Below are 13,183 nucleotides of genomic sequence, written 5' to 3' on the forward strand. Positions count from 1 at the left end.
AATGCAAAAATCAAAAAATCCAAAAGTCCGAAAATCCAAAACTCCAAAAATCTAAAGATCCAAAAATTCGAAAATTCAAAAATCTGAAAATTCAAAAATCCAGAAGTCCAAAATCCAAAAAATCAATCAGCCAAAAACACAAAAATCAAAAAAAAAATTGAAAAGTGAAATTCGAAAGAAGAAATTCCAAAAACGAATTTCGTATCCAAAAATTAAAAAATCCAAAAATTTACAAATCCATAAGTAGATAAAAGTTTGAAAGGCTAAATTCGAAAGGTGAAATTTATTAAGCTACACAATCGTGTTTCGTCTATCGAGACGAAATTCGGACGACAAAATAAGAAAGTTGAAACTCGAAAGGTGAATTTCGAAAAGCGAAATTCGAAAGGTGAATCTCGAAGCAGGAACATTTGGAAAGCGAAATTCGAAAGATGAAATTCGAAAAACGAAATTTGAAAGACTAAATTAGAAGACGTAAATCGACTGATGAAATTCGAAAGATGACATGCGAAATTGTAAGATAGAAATTCGAAAAGCGAAGTTAAATCAAAAGCGAAATTGTAAAATGAAAGTTTTAAAACTAAATTCGGAAAGTGAAATCGAAAGGCGAAATTTGAGAGGCGAAATTCGAAAGGCGTAATTCGAAAGTGAAATTTTAAAAAGTCACAGGAGGGTTGTGTCCGAGACACGACCGCATAGTTAACGTAGGATTCCGTTAGGCTATCTGTTGATTTTGGATAAGTTTGAAGAATTACATCGTTAAACTCTAAATTTGGTGGTCTCCTGAAAAGGGCCATTTTGTTTCGTTGTCAGGTATTGTTTGTTCACTCCACCAGTGTTTACCGAGCGATTATGACAGAAGGATGGTAAACAGTCGTTGAATGGTGCGTATCAGATAAAAGATACCGAAGTGGAACGAGATATGATGAAAACCGCCCTCTGTGATCCTAGACGAGATGCCTCCTGTGTTTTGTATCTTCTTCTTCTTCTTCAATGGCACTAACGTTCCTAGAGGAACTTCGCCGTCTCAACGTAGTATTACTTGCGTCATTTTTATTAGTACTTAGTTGAGATTTCTATGCCAAATAACACGCCTTGAATGCATTCTGAGTGGCAAGCTCTAGAATACGCGTGATCACAGTGCAAGACGGAGGAAATTTCTTTGACGAAAAATTCCCCCGACCAGAACGGGAATCGAACCCGAACACCCGGCATGTTAGTTATGACGCTAACCACTCGGCCACGGGAGCACATGTGTTTGTATGGATGAAATAAAAAAAAACTCACCAATGTAAAATAAGGATAATTACCAATACCGAACATAATTATCAGTTTTTTCGTCAGTAAAACATGTTACTTAATATAGAGAAAACATATTTGAAATGAAAAAGGTAAGGTCTTCTATATTTTTTTTTTCTTTCTGCGAATTTTTTCAATGCGAATTTTAATAGGACTAACAACACCTAATACTATATGTAAAGTATATGGAAGATCATTTTTTCTAATATTTCTTAACTTTTCCAATTTTTCTCGCCGTACAAACTTGCCTTGGGTGAAAATAAACACAACAAAATAGACAGCTTAAACCAAACGACCCGATCTCAAGTGGGAACACAGCTTGGTTTTTATTTATGAAATTTGAAATAAATCGTGGCATCAAGTCATTTCTAACATAACTGCTACCATATACAACTTTACACTTACACTTGTGCTAATTTTTTCACAATACACGATCAGTCATCGATATGAAACTTCACGAAGCAACCAACATTAAAGTTCCTAATTTAAATTTTCTTTGCTAGAATTAATCGTGTCACTCACCTTACTTGCAATATAAAAATACCCCCTACTTTCATGTATTTGCAATGCCGATTTGCCCCAGGAAGCTTGGTTTTAATGTCTCTGTTAGGGACCCGCTGCAAGTTTCGTCAATTTCAACCAATCAGAAGTGGGTATTTCCGTTAGGATAGGGATTGAGATTTTTCGATTGTTCGATAGTTAGTTTCATGACATATATTATTTTCTTCAATAAAAAATATAAAAAATTGTTATGGAGTGCCAAAATCGATTGACGCAAAAATTTCATCTATCCATCATGAAATGACTGAGCAATAAGCATTTTTAATTGGACAATTTTTACGATGTGCTCGATTTTCGATTTTCAATTTGTACCGCAATATGTTCCCGAAAGACGTAATCCTACGTCATAAACGATATTCTGAAAACGGAACTCGAGAATTGAAATTTGAAATTTGAAAAGCGAAATCAAAATAAGAAACGCGAAATTATAGAAACGAAAATTGAACGAATTCGAAAGAGGAAATTCGAAGAGTGAATTTCGAAAGAAGAAATCCAAGTGGGAAACTCGAAAGACGAATTCCGAAAATCTCAATTCGAAAAGCGAAATTATAATATCACAATTCAAAAAACGAAATTTGGATAAATTCGAGAGGTGAAATTCAAAAGGCGAAATGCGAAAGGTGAAATTCGAAAAGCGAAATACGAAAGCGAAATTCGAAATTTGAAATTTTAAAAGCGAAATCAAAATAAGAAAGGCGAAATTATAGAAACGACAGTTGAACGAATTCGAAAGGTGAAGTTCGAAAGACGAAATTCGAAAAGTGAATTTCGACAGAATAAATCCAAAAAGTGAAATTCCGAAGACGAATTTCGAAAATCTCAATTCGAAAAACGTATTTGTAAAATCGAAATTGTAATATCGCAATTCAAAAAGCGAAATTCGGAAAGCGAAATTCGAAAAGCGAAATACAAAAATCAAAACCAGAAAGGCGAAATCGGGAAGACTAAATTTGAATTCCGAAAGTCGAAATTCGAAGGGTAAATTACGAAAGAGTCTAAATTCGAAAGGTGAATTTCGAAAGGCGAATCTCGAAAGGCGAATTCCGAAAGACGAATTTTGAAAAGGAAAATTCGAAAGACGAAGTTCTAAAAATGGAATTTCTAGAAGTGGAGTTCGAGAGGCGCAATTCGAAAGACGAAATTCGAAAGGTGAAGTTAGAAGGCGAGGCGAATTAGAAAGACGAATATTGAAATACGGGTTTCGAAAAGCAGATTTCGAAAAAGCGAAATTCCTAAAGTGAAATTCGAAAGGCGAAATTCGAAAGTCAAATTTTGAAATACGGGTTTCGAAAGGTGAATTTCGGAAGCTGAATTTCCAAATGCGAATTTCGGAAGGCGAATTTCGAAAAACGAAATTCGAAAGACGAATTTCGGATGGCGATATTCGAAAAATGGAATTCTAAACGTGAAATTCGAAAGGCGGAATTCGGAAAGCAAAATTCAGAAGACGAAATTCAAAAAGTAGAATTCGAAAAGCCAAATACCAAAATTCGAAAGATGAGAGGTGATATTGAAAACGTGAAATCTTATTTTTAAGTCTCACGGAAAATAAAATCGTCCCTAGATGTAATATTCTGCTCCGGTCGTTGAATTCGGTGATTGGCAGAACTTTGTCTGAAGAATCAGATGGCTGTCTATGAACAGATCATTTACCCTGCAATTGAGTATGCGGTTTCTGTGTGGAGGAGCTGTGCCAGGACACACAGACTGAAACTCAAGAGACGAAATTCGAAATGTGAAACTCGGAAGGAGCAATTTAAAATTATCAATATTTGAATAACGCATAATTAAATTTTCGCAAAATTGGATATTGATTGTTTGAAAAGTGTTGGGACTGAATGTGACCGGATATCAATAGATATCCATGCCGAAGTACTGAAACATATCAAAATGTCAGTGCTTCAACATTATAGTTTGATTCGATCCAACCCAACCCGACTAAAATACACTGAGCGTGATGAACTGCTGATATAATTGAACAATATTATCATAATCAACACAAATTGGCTTTTCTAACACCCTTTCCAGCGCTCTATTCAAAATGCAAAATGCATCCATTCACGATAACGCAATAACGATCCATTTCATCGCCCCGCACTGTTCGATTCAATTTCCCCGACATGGCCGTCACTCACCCAATCATCCCCGATCGGCACCCCGACGGGAGGTCCATTTGCATATGTACCGGTTAGCACTCACCGATCCGTAGTTCCAAAAAAGGGGCTCGTGGGGATTTTTGAGGCCCACCCACTTACCTATATTGAGCACAATTTGCTGCAGAATGGAGCATGAAAATTTTGTTTGTTTATCATATTAAATCAGGGAAGCGGCATCCTGCCTCGGCAATTCAGCGTCCATCCGGAAGTCGATTGAGAGGAAAATTGCGTGCCAGAATGTGCGCACGGATGTGGCTCGGGGGTGGGCCACAATAATTGCATTATTTTGGCAGCAGAAAATTGTACCGCCAAAGCTACTCATTCGCGAATTTACTGCAATTAATTTTAACGATTAAACGATAAGCAAATATGAGTGGATAGCGATCGATACTGTCGTAATGACTTGATATGGTGTTAAGTTGAAATTGATGCGCTGCAAATGGGAGGCGTCATTTGCGTAGTAGATTCGAAAAATCCATAATTCACATCGGGTCGTTTGATTATTCACCATATCAGCTTAAGTAAATAGCTGAGGCATACGTTCAGTGACATTTCCATTCCCGCGGAAGGAACCCAACGTGATTAGCTTTTATGCTTCGATTCAGAATCTTGACAACAGATTTGTTAACGCTCCGTGGCACAGACAAACAAACAAACATGAACTCTACATGAATCCATCCAGCGCCCACCAACGTACTTACTCTATCTATCGTCCTGAATAATTAACCACTTAGACTAGATTTAATAATTATCCTGTCTATCATCGTAGCTAACATCATCAATTAAACCCAACGGTTTGTCGACCGGTCAGTTCGTTGCGTGTCCGCTCCTCTCGAGCACACTACCAACGACGGTTGTATCCTGGTGCTAAGCTTTGCTACGAGGATAAGGATCTCTAATGTGGGTAGCCGGATCGGCCTTCTCCACCTTTTGGCTTCCATTATTAATTTAAGCTTAATCACTCCATTCGCTGTGTGCAGAGGGCAGTATGCAGACGTCAAAACGGGAGAGACATCCCCCAAATAGGCAATCAACGCCTCGATGATCCATTAGTGTCCGTCAGCAGGTTCTGATTTGCTTGATTAAAGGAAGTTCATTTTTGCTATTATCATAGGAAATAACTCACCAACTGAGCGCTGTATGCATCTCGTTATAAACTGCCATTCAAAACGAACTGTTGGTGCTTCTGCTGCTGCATTTTCCGCTCCATCTTCGATGCAAGCAGCAGATGGGGAATTTCCTCGAGCAAAATGAAGAAAAATAGGCTCATTATTGCGTCTCTCTGTGCGACTTGAAGTTGCCCCCGTAATGGAATCTATCCATTTCTCAATTGCTGCTCGCATTGCTTCCGTTGCTTCTTAGGGGGGAGAATCGGTGGCACAATGTTACCAACCGGGAAGAATTTAAGTGTTTTCATTCGTAAGGTTCACTAATGGAAGAGAACTATTTTGGTAACGAACAATAAAAATATGATGGAAGATAACCTAGTAGATTAAATACCATCAGCAAGTTTTCGTACTTTGTTTTGAAATGACTTATAGTTGAGCGATTAGTATTTACATAACACATAACACTTTCTACCGACGTTGACTTCATATTAATCTAATAAAAGGCCCTCTCCCTAAAATACTCATTCCCTCCTTCAATGAGAGGTGTTCTTATAACGCACCCAAAACAATTGATAGATCTTTCAATAGTAAAACTTCACAAAAATGTTATGCTTTTGGTAAAAAAAACAGCTCAATTCAAAAGCATTCCATGTGATTATATTTTACGAATTTCTACGAGGGTTGTAAAAGTCAGTGCAAAAATAAAAACTGCTCAATTGTTTGATCGTGTGGTCATGATCACATCCGTTCTTAAGTGTGTCAGGTCACCTGTTTGCTCGGGTTGTTTAAGGCTTCTCCCTTCCCACGGTTAAAAATAAATTGCATTTTTCATTAAAAAACGGTGGAACACACTCATAGCTAGACAGGACACATATACGAATATATAAAATTGGTAAAAAACATGAATATAATAAATAAGAATAATAAATAAATTTGAAAAGATATCTATATATTAGGAAGACGGCATAAATATATATATATATATATATATATATATATATATATATATATATATATATATATACAGCACAAACTTAGGTGTTATACACAGCCCATACAACACAATACGACACACTTTTCCATCGCAGCGGTTGGTACGACTGTACGAGATGCGGTGTGACTCGACCCGATGGTGACTCAGCGGGCTCCTCGGAGTTCCGCCATGATGAACTCGGTCACTTGCTTGAGCCACCGGAAGAAGAACAGACGCGCTCACGTAAAAAGTATATATTAAACCTCGAATTGTGAAGTGAGAGTTTTCACTGAACTTGTTCGAACAAAATAAAAGCCCAAAGTCGAAAAGTGCCAGTGAGGCGAAATAGACCCACCAAAATCGTCTAGTAACGAAAGAGTTTTACCTTGTCGTCATCCGTGCTCCTGTTGAAGAGCTGGCATCCAACCGAGCAGGTGAGCTCCCGGATTAAACCCGGATACTATCCTGACAGAACGGAGTTAGATACTCCGGTGAACCCACATCCCGGTAAAGGGATCGCAACAAACCCGTAACCGGATATTCCAGTAAGCAGCAGACCCAGATCCAGAACGGTCCTGGACGGAACCGAAGCAGCGACCAGAGTAGTCAACGGCGGGCCCAGACATATCACATAAACACCTGTGAGTAATTGTAAAAAAAAGTTAGAGAAATAGGGACGTTAGGATTCGGTAAATAAAAGCCGTCGAAAATTATAAACCACGTGTGTTCCCCCTTTTCGAGTTAATCTTACTGGCTGTGATTGAGCCGACCCTGAGAGGACTAGAGGAGTCCATACGGGCAGCTAGGGCGTAACAGGACTTTGTTACATAAGTTAACCTGAAAGGATGCAATGTAGAATGATGGAAAGAGATGAATTATTGAATTAAATGAATTTCTATTTAGAATACAATGTAGTATTTTTTTATGTGCATTATATGTACAGGAAAAAATTGACATTGTGATAATAAAAAGTCAACTGACGATTAAACAACTAAATTAAGAGGAGGATAACCAATGAACATGAACCAATTCACGTGAATAACGATTCAATTGAATACAGAACTAACTTGGATATGCATTTTTGACGTAGAACTACGTCTTTCATTAAGGGTGTCAAATCAGAAAACAGGTCACGTTTTTAGGAAATAAAGTTAACGTTAATAACTATTTTTGCCGCGAACGGATTTTGGCGATTTACATACTAAACGAATCGGAAATTCCGTAAGATTTGTTTAATATGCCATACATTAGAATCCCCTTGTTAGTAAATGGTTAAAAATCATGAAAACTTTAAGTGTTTCTATTTTCCCATACATTGGTTCTGTCCATTTGAGTGCTTTCCCGAACAGAGCTATCAATAACGAGCAACTTATCGACGACCAACGGAGGGAAAATCGTAGGATTTAAAGTCTCCGTGAACAAAGGAAAAGTAGAAGAATGAAGGGGAATAATTGCCTAGAGTATAAACAGTGGATCTCGCTGAGGAAAACTTTCATTCGGCATCGGACTGTTGAGTAATCCAGTTCATTTCGCTTTCGCTGCGCATATTGTTTAATCAATAGGCGTTATCGCAGCAAACGGTTATCAACATTTTGCCTAACCATCAAATGGTATGCGTAGAAACTCAGTGAGTAGAGGATATGAAGGCATATCCTTCAATGCAATCTTGAATAACCGAGCCAAAGCGATGTGTTCGTAGCCGCTTTTGTAATCCGTGTTTGAAGAACGCTTTCTGGAGTGCAAAACGAAACATGCGGGTGCAGAAGTTCCCGGCTTGCGTGAATCAACAACTTCAACTTCTACTTTTCATACAACAGATGCTTTAAACTTGAATGTTCATTCGCCTCTAGTGTCTGCACGATTTTACCACGTTCCTGAGTTTAGAAGACTGTGTTAGGGAAACATATTCTAGACTATACGAAGGAAAGCGAGTATAAAAGTGCTCGCATTTTACATTTATTTGCAAAGCCGGTTTCCCCAGACACCTTGCCAATTTTCACACGCTCCATGTATTTGAAGTCTGTGTTAGGGAAACAAATTTCAATCGGAACAAAAATACCCCCGACTTGCATTTATTTGCAATGTCGATTTCCCCCAGGCACATTAGTTTTGGAATCTCTGTTAGGGAATACATTTCGGTGGGAACAAAAGCTCTCCCTACTTTCATGTATTTGCAATGCCGATTTCTCCAACGCTGCTTGGTTTTGAAGTCTGTGTTAGGGAACATATTTCGGTGAGAACAAAAGTCCCGCTACTTCCATGTATTTGCAATGCCGATTTCCCCAAGGCTGCTTGGTTTTGGTAGCTGTGTTGGGGACACCGTAAATCGGACCAATCAAAACGAGGCAGTTAGGGCGTTTAGATAACGCTTAACATTTTACAGTTATTCAATTGTTTATCTAATGAAAAATAATATTTTATTAATTGCGATAGATACGTAGCAATATTCCCTATCAATCCGATCCAGTAAGAAATGTTTGAGTTTTCAGCATTCGAAATCTTGCATTTTTTCCTGCATGTTCTTTGTTTAGGTTTTCATTTTACCCCCTATATATTCCGGTTAGACGTAGTCCCACGTCAAAAACGAACGCATTTCCAGGGGCAATAAAATTTCGAGGTAAGCGTCATCTAATGATGCACGCGGTGTTTTTTTTTTATTAAATCGTTTATTTTTACAGGCTCAGTTACATAAGTTTAAAGGAGCCAAACTCCTGACTGTATTGTTACAAGTATATATAAACATTTGTCCTTAATTCTAATGTTAATGGTATAGAAAACCGATTACTCGCGGTCTACTCGAGTTTAGAAGGGTGACATATTTTCTTCAGGAAAAGGAAGGGATAAAAGGATATGTTGACAATGTTCACTCTCACATTCACACTCACATTCATTACACTCAATTCTTAAGCCTATCTTATATCTAATATGTTTTTACATTTCACCTTATTCTATTGTTAATAAGAAGGGATTTGATTTCTCGCGAAGGAAAAGGAAAAGGAGAATATAAGGATATAAGGACAATCAGACACGAAGATCGATAACTTTTAGGAAGACATATATTTGGGACATGTAATCCTAAACCAGCCAACACATCTCTCACCGGCACATTGGGCTGCCTTCCTCTAGCCCGAAGAGAGTTTTCTAAATTCGATCTGGCAACAAGATACTCCTCGCACGACCAAACAACGTGTTCGACGTCGTGGTAACCTTGGCCACAGGCACAGATATTGCTGTCGGCAAGATCAAAACGAAAGAGTAGCGCGTTTAACGAACAGTGATTGGACATGAGTCGAGAGAAGGTGCGAATAAAGTCCCGACTCAAGTTCAGACTTTTGAACCACGGATTGAGGCTAACCTTAGGGATAATTGAGTGGAGCCACCGGCCCAATTCATCTTCGTTCCATTTACGTTGCCAGTTAACGATGGTATTTTTACGAACTAAAGAATAAAATTCATTGAAGGCGATTTGACGCTGATAAATTTCGCCTTCAATTGCACCTACCTTTGCTAATGAGTCAGCCCTCTCATTACCCGGAATTGAGCAATGTGAAGGGACCCAGACAAAGGTAATGACATAACAGCGTCTGGTTAAAGCACTCAAAATTTCTCGTATTCTCTCAAGGAAGACAGAGCTAAGACTATCCGTTACAATGTAATAGTGTTCAACAGGTCGTGAGGCGACGCTGTCCAGCGCCCAGTGTATTGCTGCCAATTCAGCAATATACACTGAGCAAGGATTCTGAAGACTGTGGGAGGTGCTAAAAAATTCGTTGAACACTCCAAATCCTGTGGACTCATTCATAGAGGACCCATCAGTGAAGTACATATTATCACAATTGATACGCCCATACTTTGCATTGAAGATCGAAGGAACGATCCCCGAGCCATGGATTTTCTCTTTCATGAACAGATCAAAATGTACAGAGGAATTGATGTAGTCAGGAAAACAAACACGGTTGGGAATATACGAAGAAGGATCAACCTGCATGGAGACGAATTCATGATATGAACTCATGAATCCAGAGTGAAAATTTAGCTCGATCAGCTGCTCAAAATTTCCGATCACCAATGGGTTCATGACCTTACACCGGATGAAGAACCGAAGAGATAATAAATTGAAGCGATCTTTTAGTGGGAGTACGCCTGCCAAAACCTCGAGACTCATGGTATGCGTTGAGGGCACACATCCCAACGCAATACGGAGACAAAGATACTGAATTCGCTCGAGTTTAATGAGGTGTGTTTTGGCAGCTGATTGAAAACAGAAACTGCCATACTCCATCACTGAGAGAATAGTTGTTCGATACAACATTATAAGATCTTCGGGATGGGCTCCCCACCAGGTGCCGGTAATTGTACGGAGAAAGTTTATTCTTTGTTGGCATTTTTTACTCAGATACCTAATATGGGCCCCCCAAGTACATTTGGAGTCGAACCAGACCCCAAGATACTTGAATGACATAGCATGAGTGATCGGTTTACCCAAAAGTTGAAGCTTTGGTTTTGCTGGTCTATGCTTCCTAGAAAAAACCACCATCTCTGTTTTCTCCGTGGAGAATTCGATCCCTAGCCCAATGGCCCAGGTTGAAAAATTGTTCAAAGTATCTAGTATCTTGTAAGGGTCCTTGCAGGTCGGATTCGTTTGATCCTACGACAGACACCACTCCATCATCTGCAAGTTGTCTTAGGCTGCAATTTTGTGTAAGACAATTGTCGATGTCGCTTACATAGAAGTTGTACAAAAGGGGGCTTAAACATGAGCCCTGGGGGGGCCCATGTAAGAGAACCGACTTACTGCCGAATCTCCGTGAGAAAAGCTCAAATGTTTCTCACAAAGCAAGTTATATAACATATTATTCAACAGAGGTGGCAGACCCCGAGAGTGTAATTTGTCCGACAAAACCTCTATTGAAACAGAATCAAAGGCCTCCTTTACCCCCAAGAATACTGAAGCCATTTGTTTTTTTTCCGGCGTAAGCCATTTGAATTTCTGAAGAAAGCAACGCAAGACAATCATTCGTCCTCTTGCCCCTGCGGAACCCATATTGTGTATCTGAGAGTAGGCCATTCGTTTCAACCCATCGATCAAGGCGAAACAAGATCATTTTCTCCAACAATTTCCGTATACAAGACAGCATTGCTATTGGGCGGTACGAATTGAAGTCGGACGCGGGTTTTCCAGGGTTTTTGAATAGCTAAAACTCGTACTTGTCTCCAATCATCTGGAACAATATTATGTTCCAGAAACCGATTGAATAAATTCAACAAGCGATGTTTCGCCACATCGGGGAGGTTTTTCAACAAGTTGAACTTAATTCTATCCGATCCTGGAGCCGAATTGTTACTTGAAAGGAGAGCAAGAGAGAATTCTACCATCGAAAACTCGGAATCAAGATCGCACCTATCTTGTGGTATATCTCGAACAATTTTTTGCAAAGGGGCGGAATCAGGACAAACCTTCCGTGCAAAATTAAAAATCCATCGATGTGAATATTCTTCGCTTTCATTTGTTGAAGAGCGATTTCTCATGTTTCGAGCCACTTTCCATAATTTTTTCATTGACGTTTCTCGTGACAAACATCCCACGAAATTTCGCCAATAAGCACGTTTTTTCCCTTTGATCAAGTTTTTAAATTGATTTTCAAGGTCCAAATACGATTGAAAATTTTCAATGGTTCCACGTTTCCGAAAAGCTTTGAATGCGTTCGATTTATCCTGATAAAGCTTGGAACATTGGCTATCCCACCATGGATTGGGAGGCCTTCGACGAATAGTGGAGCCTGGGATGGGTTTCGTTTGAGCGCGAACCGCGCTGTTATAGATCAAACGAGAAAGGAAGTTATACTCCTCCAATGGAGGTAAACCATCTCTGGAATTGATGGCTAGAGCAATCGCGTCCGCATATTTTTTCCAGTCAATGTGTCTTGTGAGGTCATATGCCATGTTTATAGATTCAGAAGAATTCGACCCAATGGTGATGGAAATTTTGATTGGCAAGTGATCACTACCGTTGGGGTCCTGAATTACATTCCACTTGCAATCTAACGATAATGAATTCGAGCAAAGCGAGAAGTCAAGAGCACTTGGGTTAGCAGGAGGTTTAGGTACACGTGTTGTTTCCCCAGTATTCAAAACGGTCATATTGAAGCTGTTACAAAGGTCATAGATCAACAATGAACGATTGTCGTCGTACTGTTCCCCCCAGGCAGTTCCGTGAGAGTTGAAGTCTCCCAAGATCAATCGTGGCTCAGGAAGGAGTGAGCACATGTCAACAGGTTGCTTGCGGCTAACCGCAGCTCTCGGAGGCCAGTACAAGCTGACAATACAGAGGTCTTTGCCTCTGATGTTTGTATGACAAGCAACAGATTCGATCCCTCCAATAGGTGGAAGGTCAATTCGAAAAAATGAGTGGCACTTATTGATCCCCAATAGCGCCCCTCCGTATCTGTCATCACGGTCCAAGCGTATAATATTAAAATCGTGGAAAGAGAGATCATCTCGCGAAGAAAGCCAAGTTTCGGACAGAGCAAAAACATCACAATTGAACTTATGAATTAAAAATTTGAATGTATCCAATTTAGGGATAAGACTACGACAATTCCACTGTAAAACAGTGATATCTCCGACCTCTCTATTTGAATTAGACATCAAGAGAGATAATCATTGCAAGGAGGGGCCATGTTTGCATCAATTGTTGCAAAATTGTCTTTAATACTGGAAGCATTGATATGACAATGGTTCTGATGGAGTCGGAAACATTAAAGCATGTGAAGATTTGAGCCACAAGGTCATTTAACTTTATAAATCCCGATTGGGAAGTTGAACTTGACGGTAAAATAGGGACAGTTGGGGTTTTTGATGTTCCTTCGAGTGCTGGGTCGTTCGAAGGTGAATTATTCCCACAGAAGCCAGCAGGAACCTGATTTTGCTTGTCCGCTGCACTCGATTTTTTAGGCATGCTTACAGAGGGTATAACCGGAGGGGCTTGTCCTTGAACTTTGGGAGTGGTCACATTTTTGCGCCGGGGATTCCCTTGGAAGATGTACGGTGTGCCCTCGTTAGCTGTATCCGCTTCCATTTCGTCA

The sequence above is a fragment of the Toxorhynchites rutilus genome, chromosome 3, assembly GCF_029784135.1.
Source record: "Toxorhynchites rutilus septentrionalis strain SRP chromosome 3, ASM2978413v1, whole genome shotgun sequence".
Classification (NCBI taxonomy): domain Eukaryota; kingdom Metazoa; phylum Arthropoda; class Insecta; order Diptera; family Culicidae; genus Toxorhynchites; species Toxorhynchites rutilus.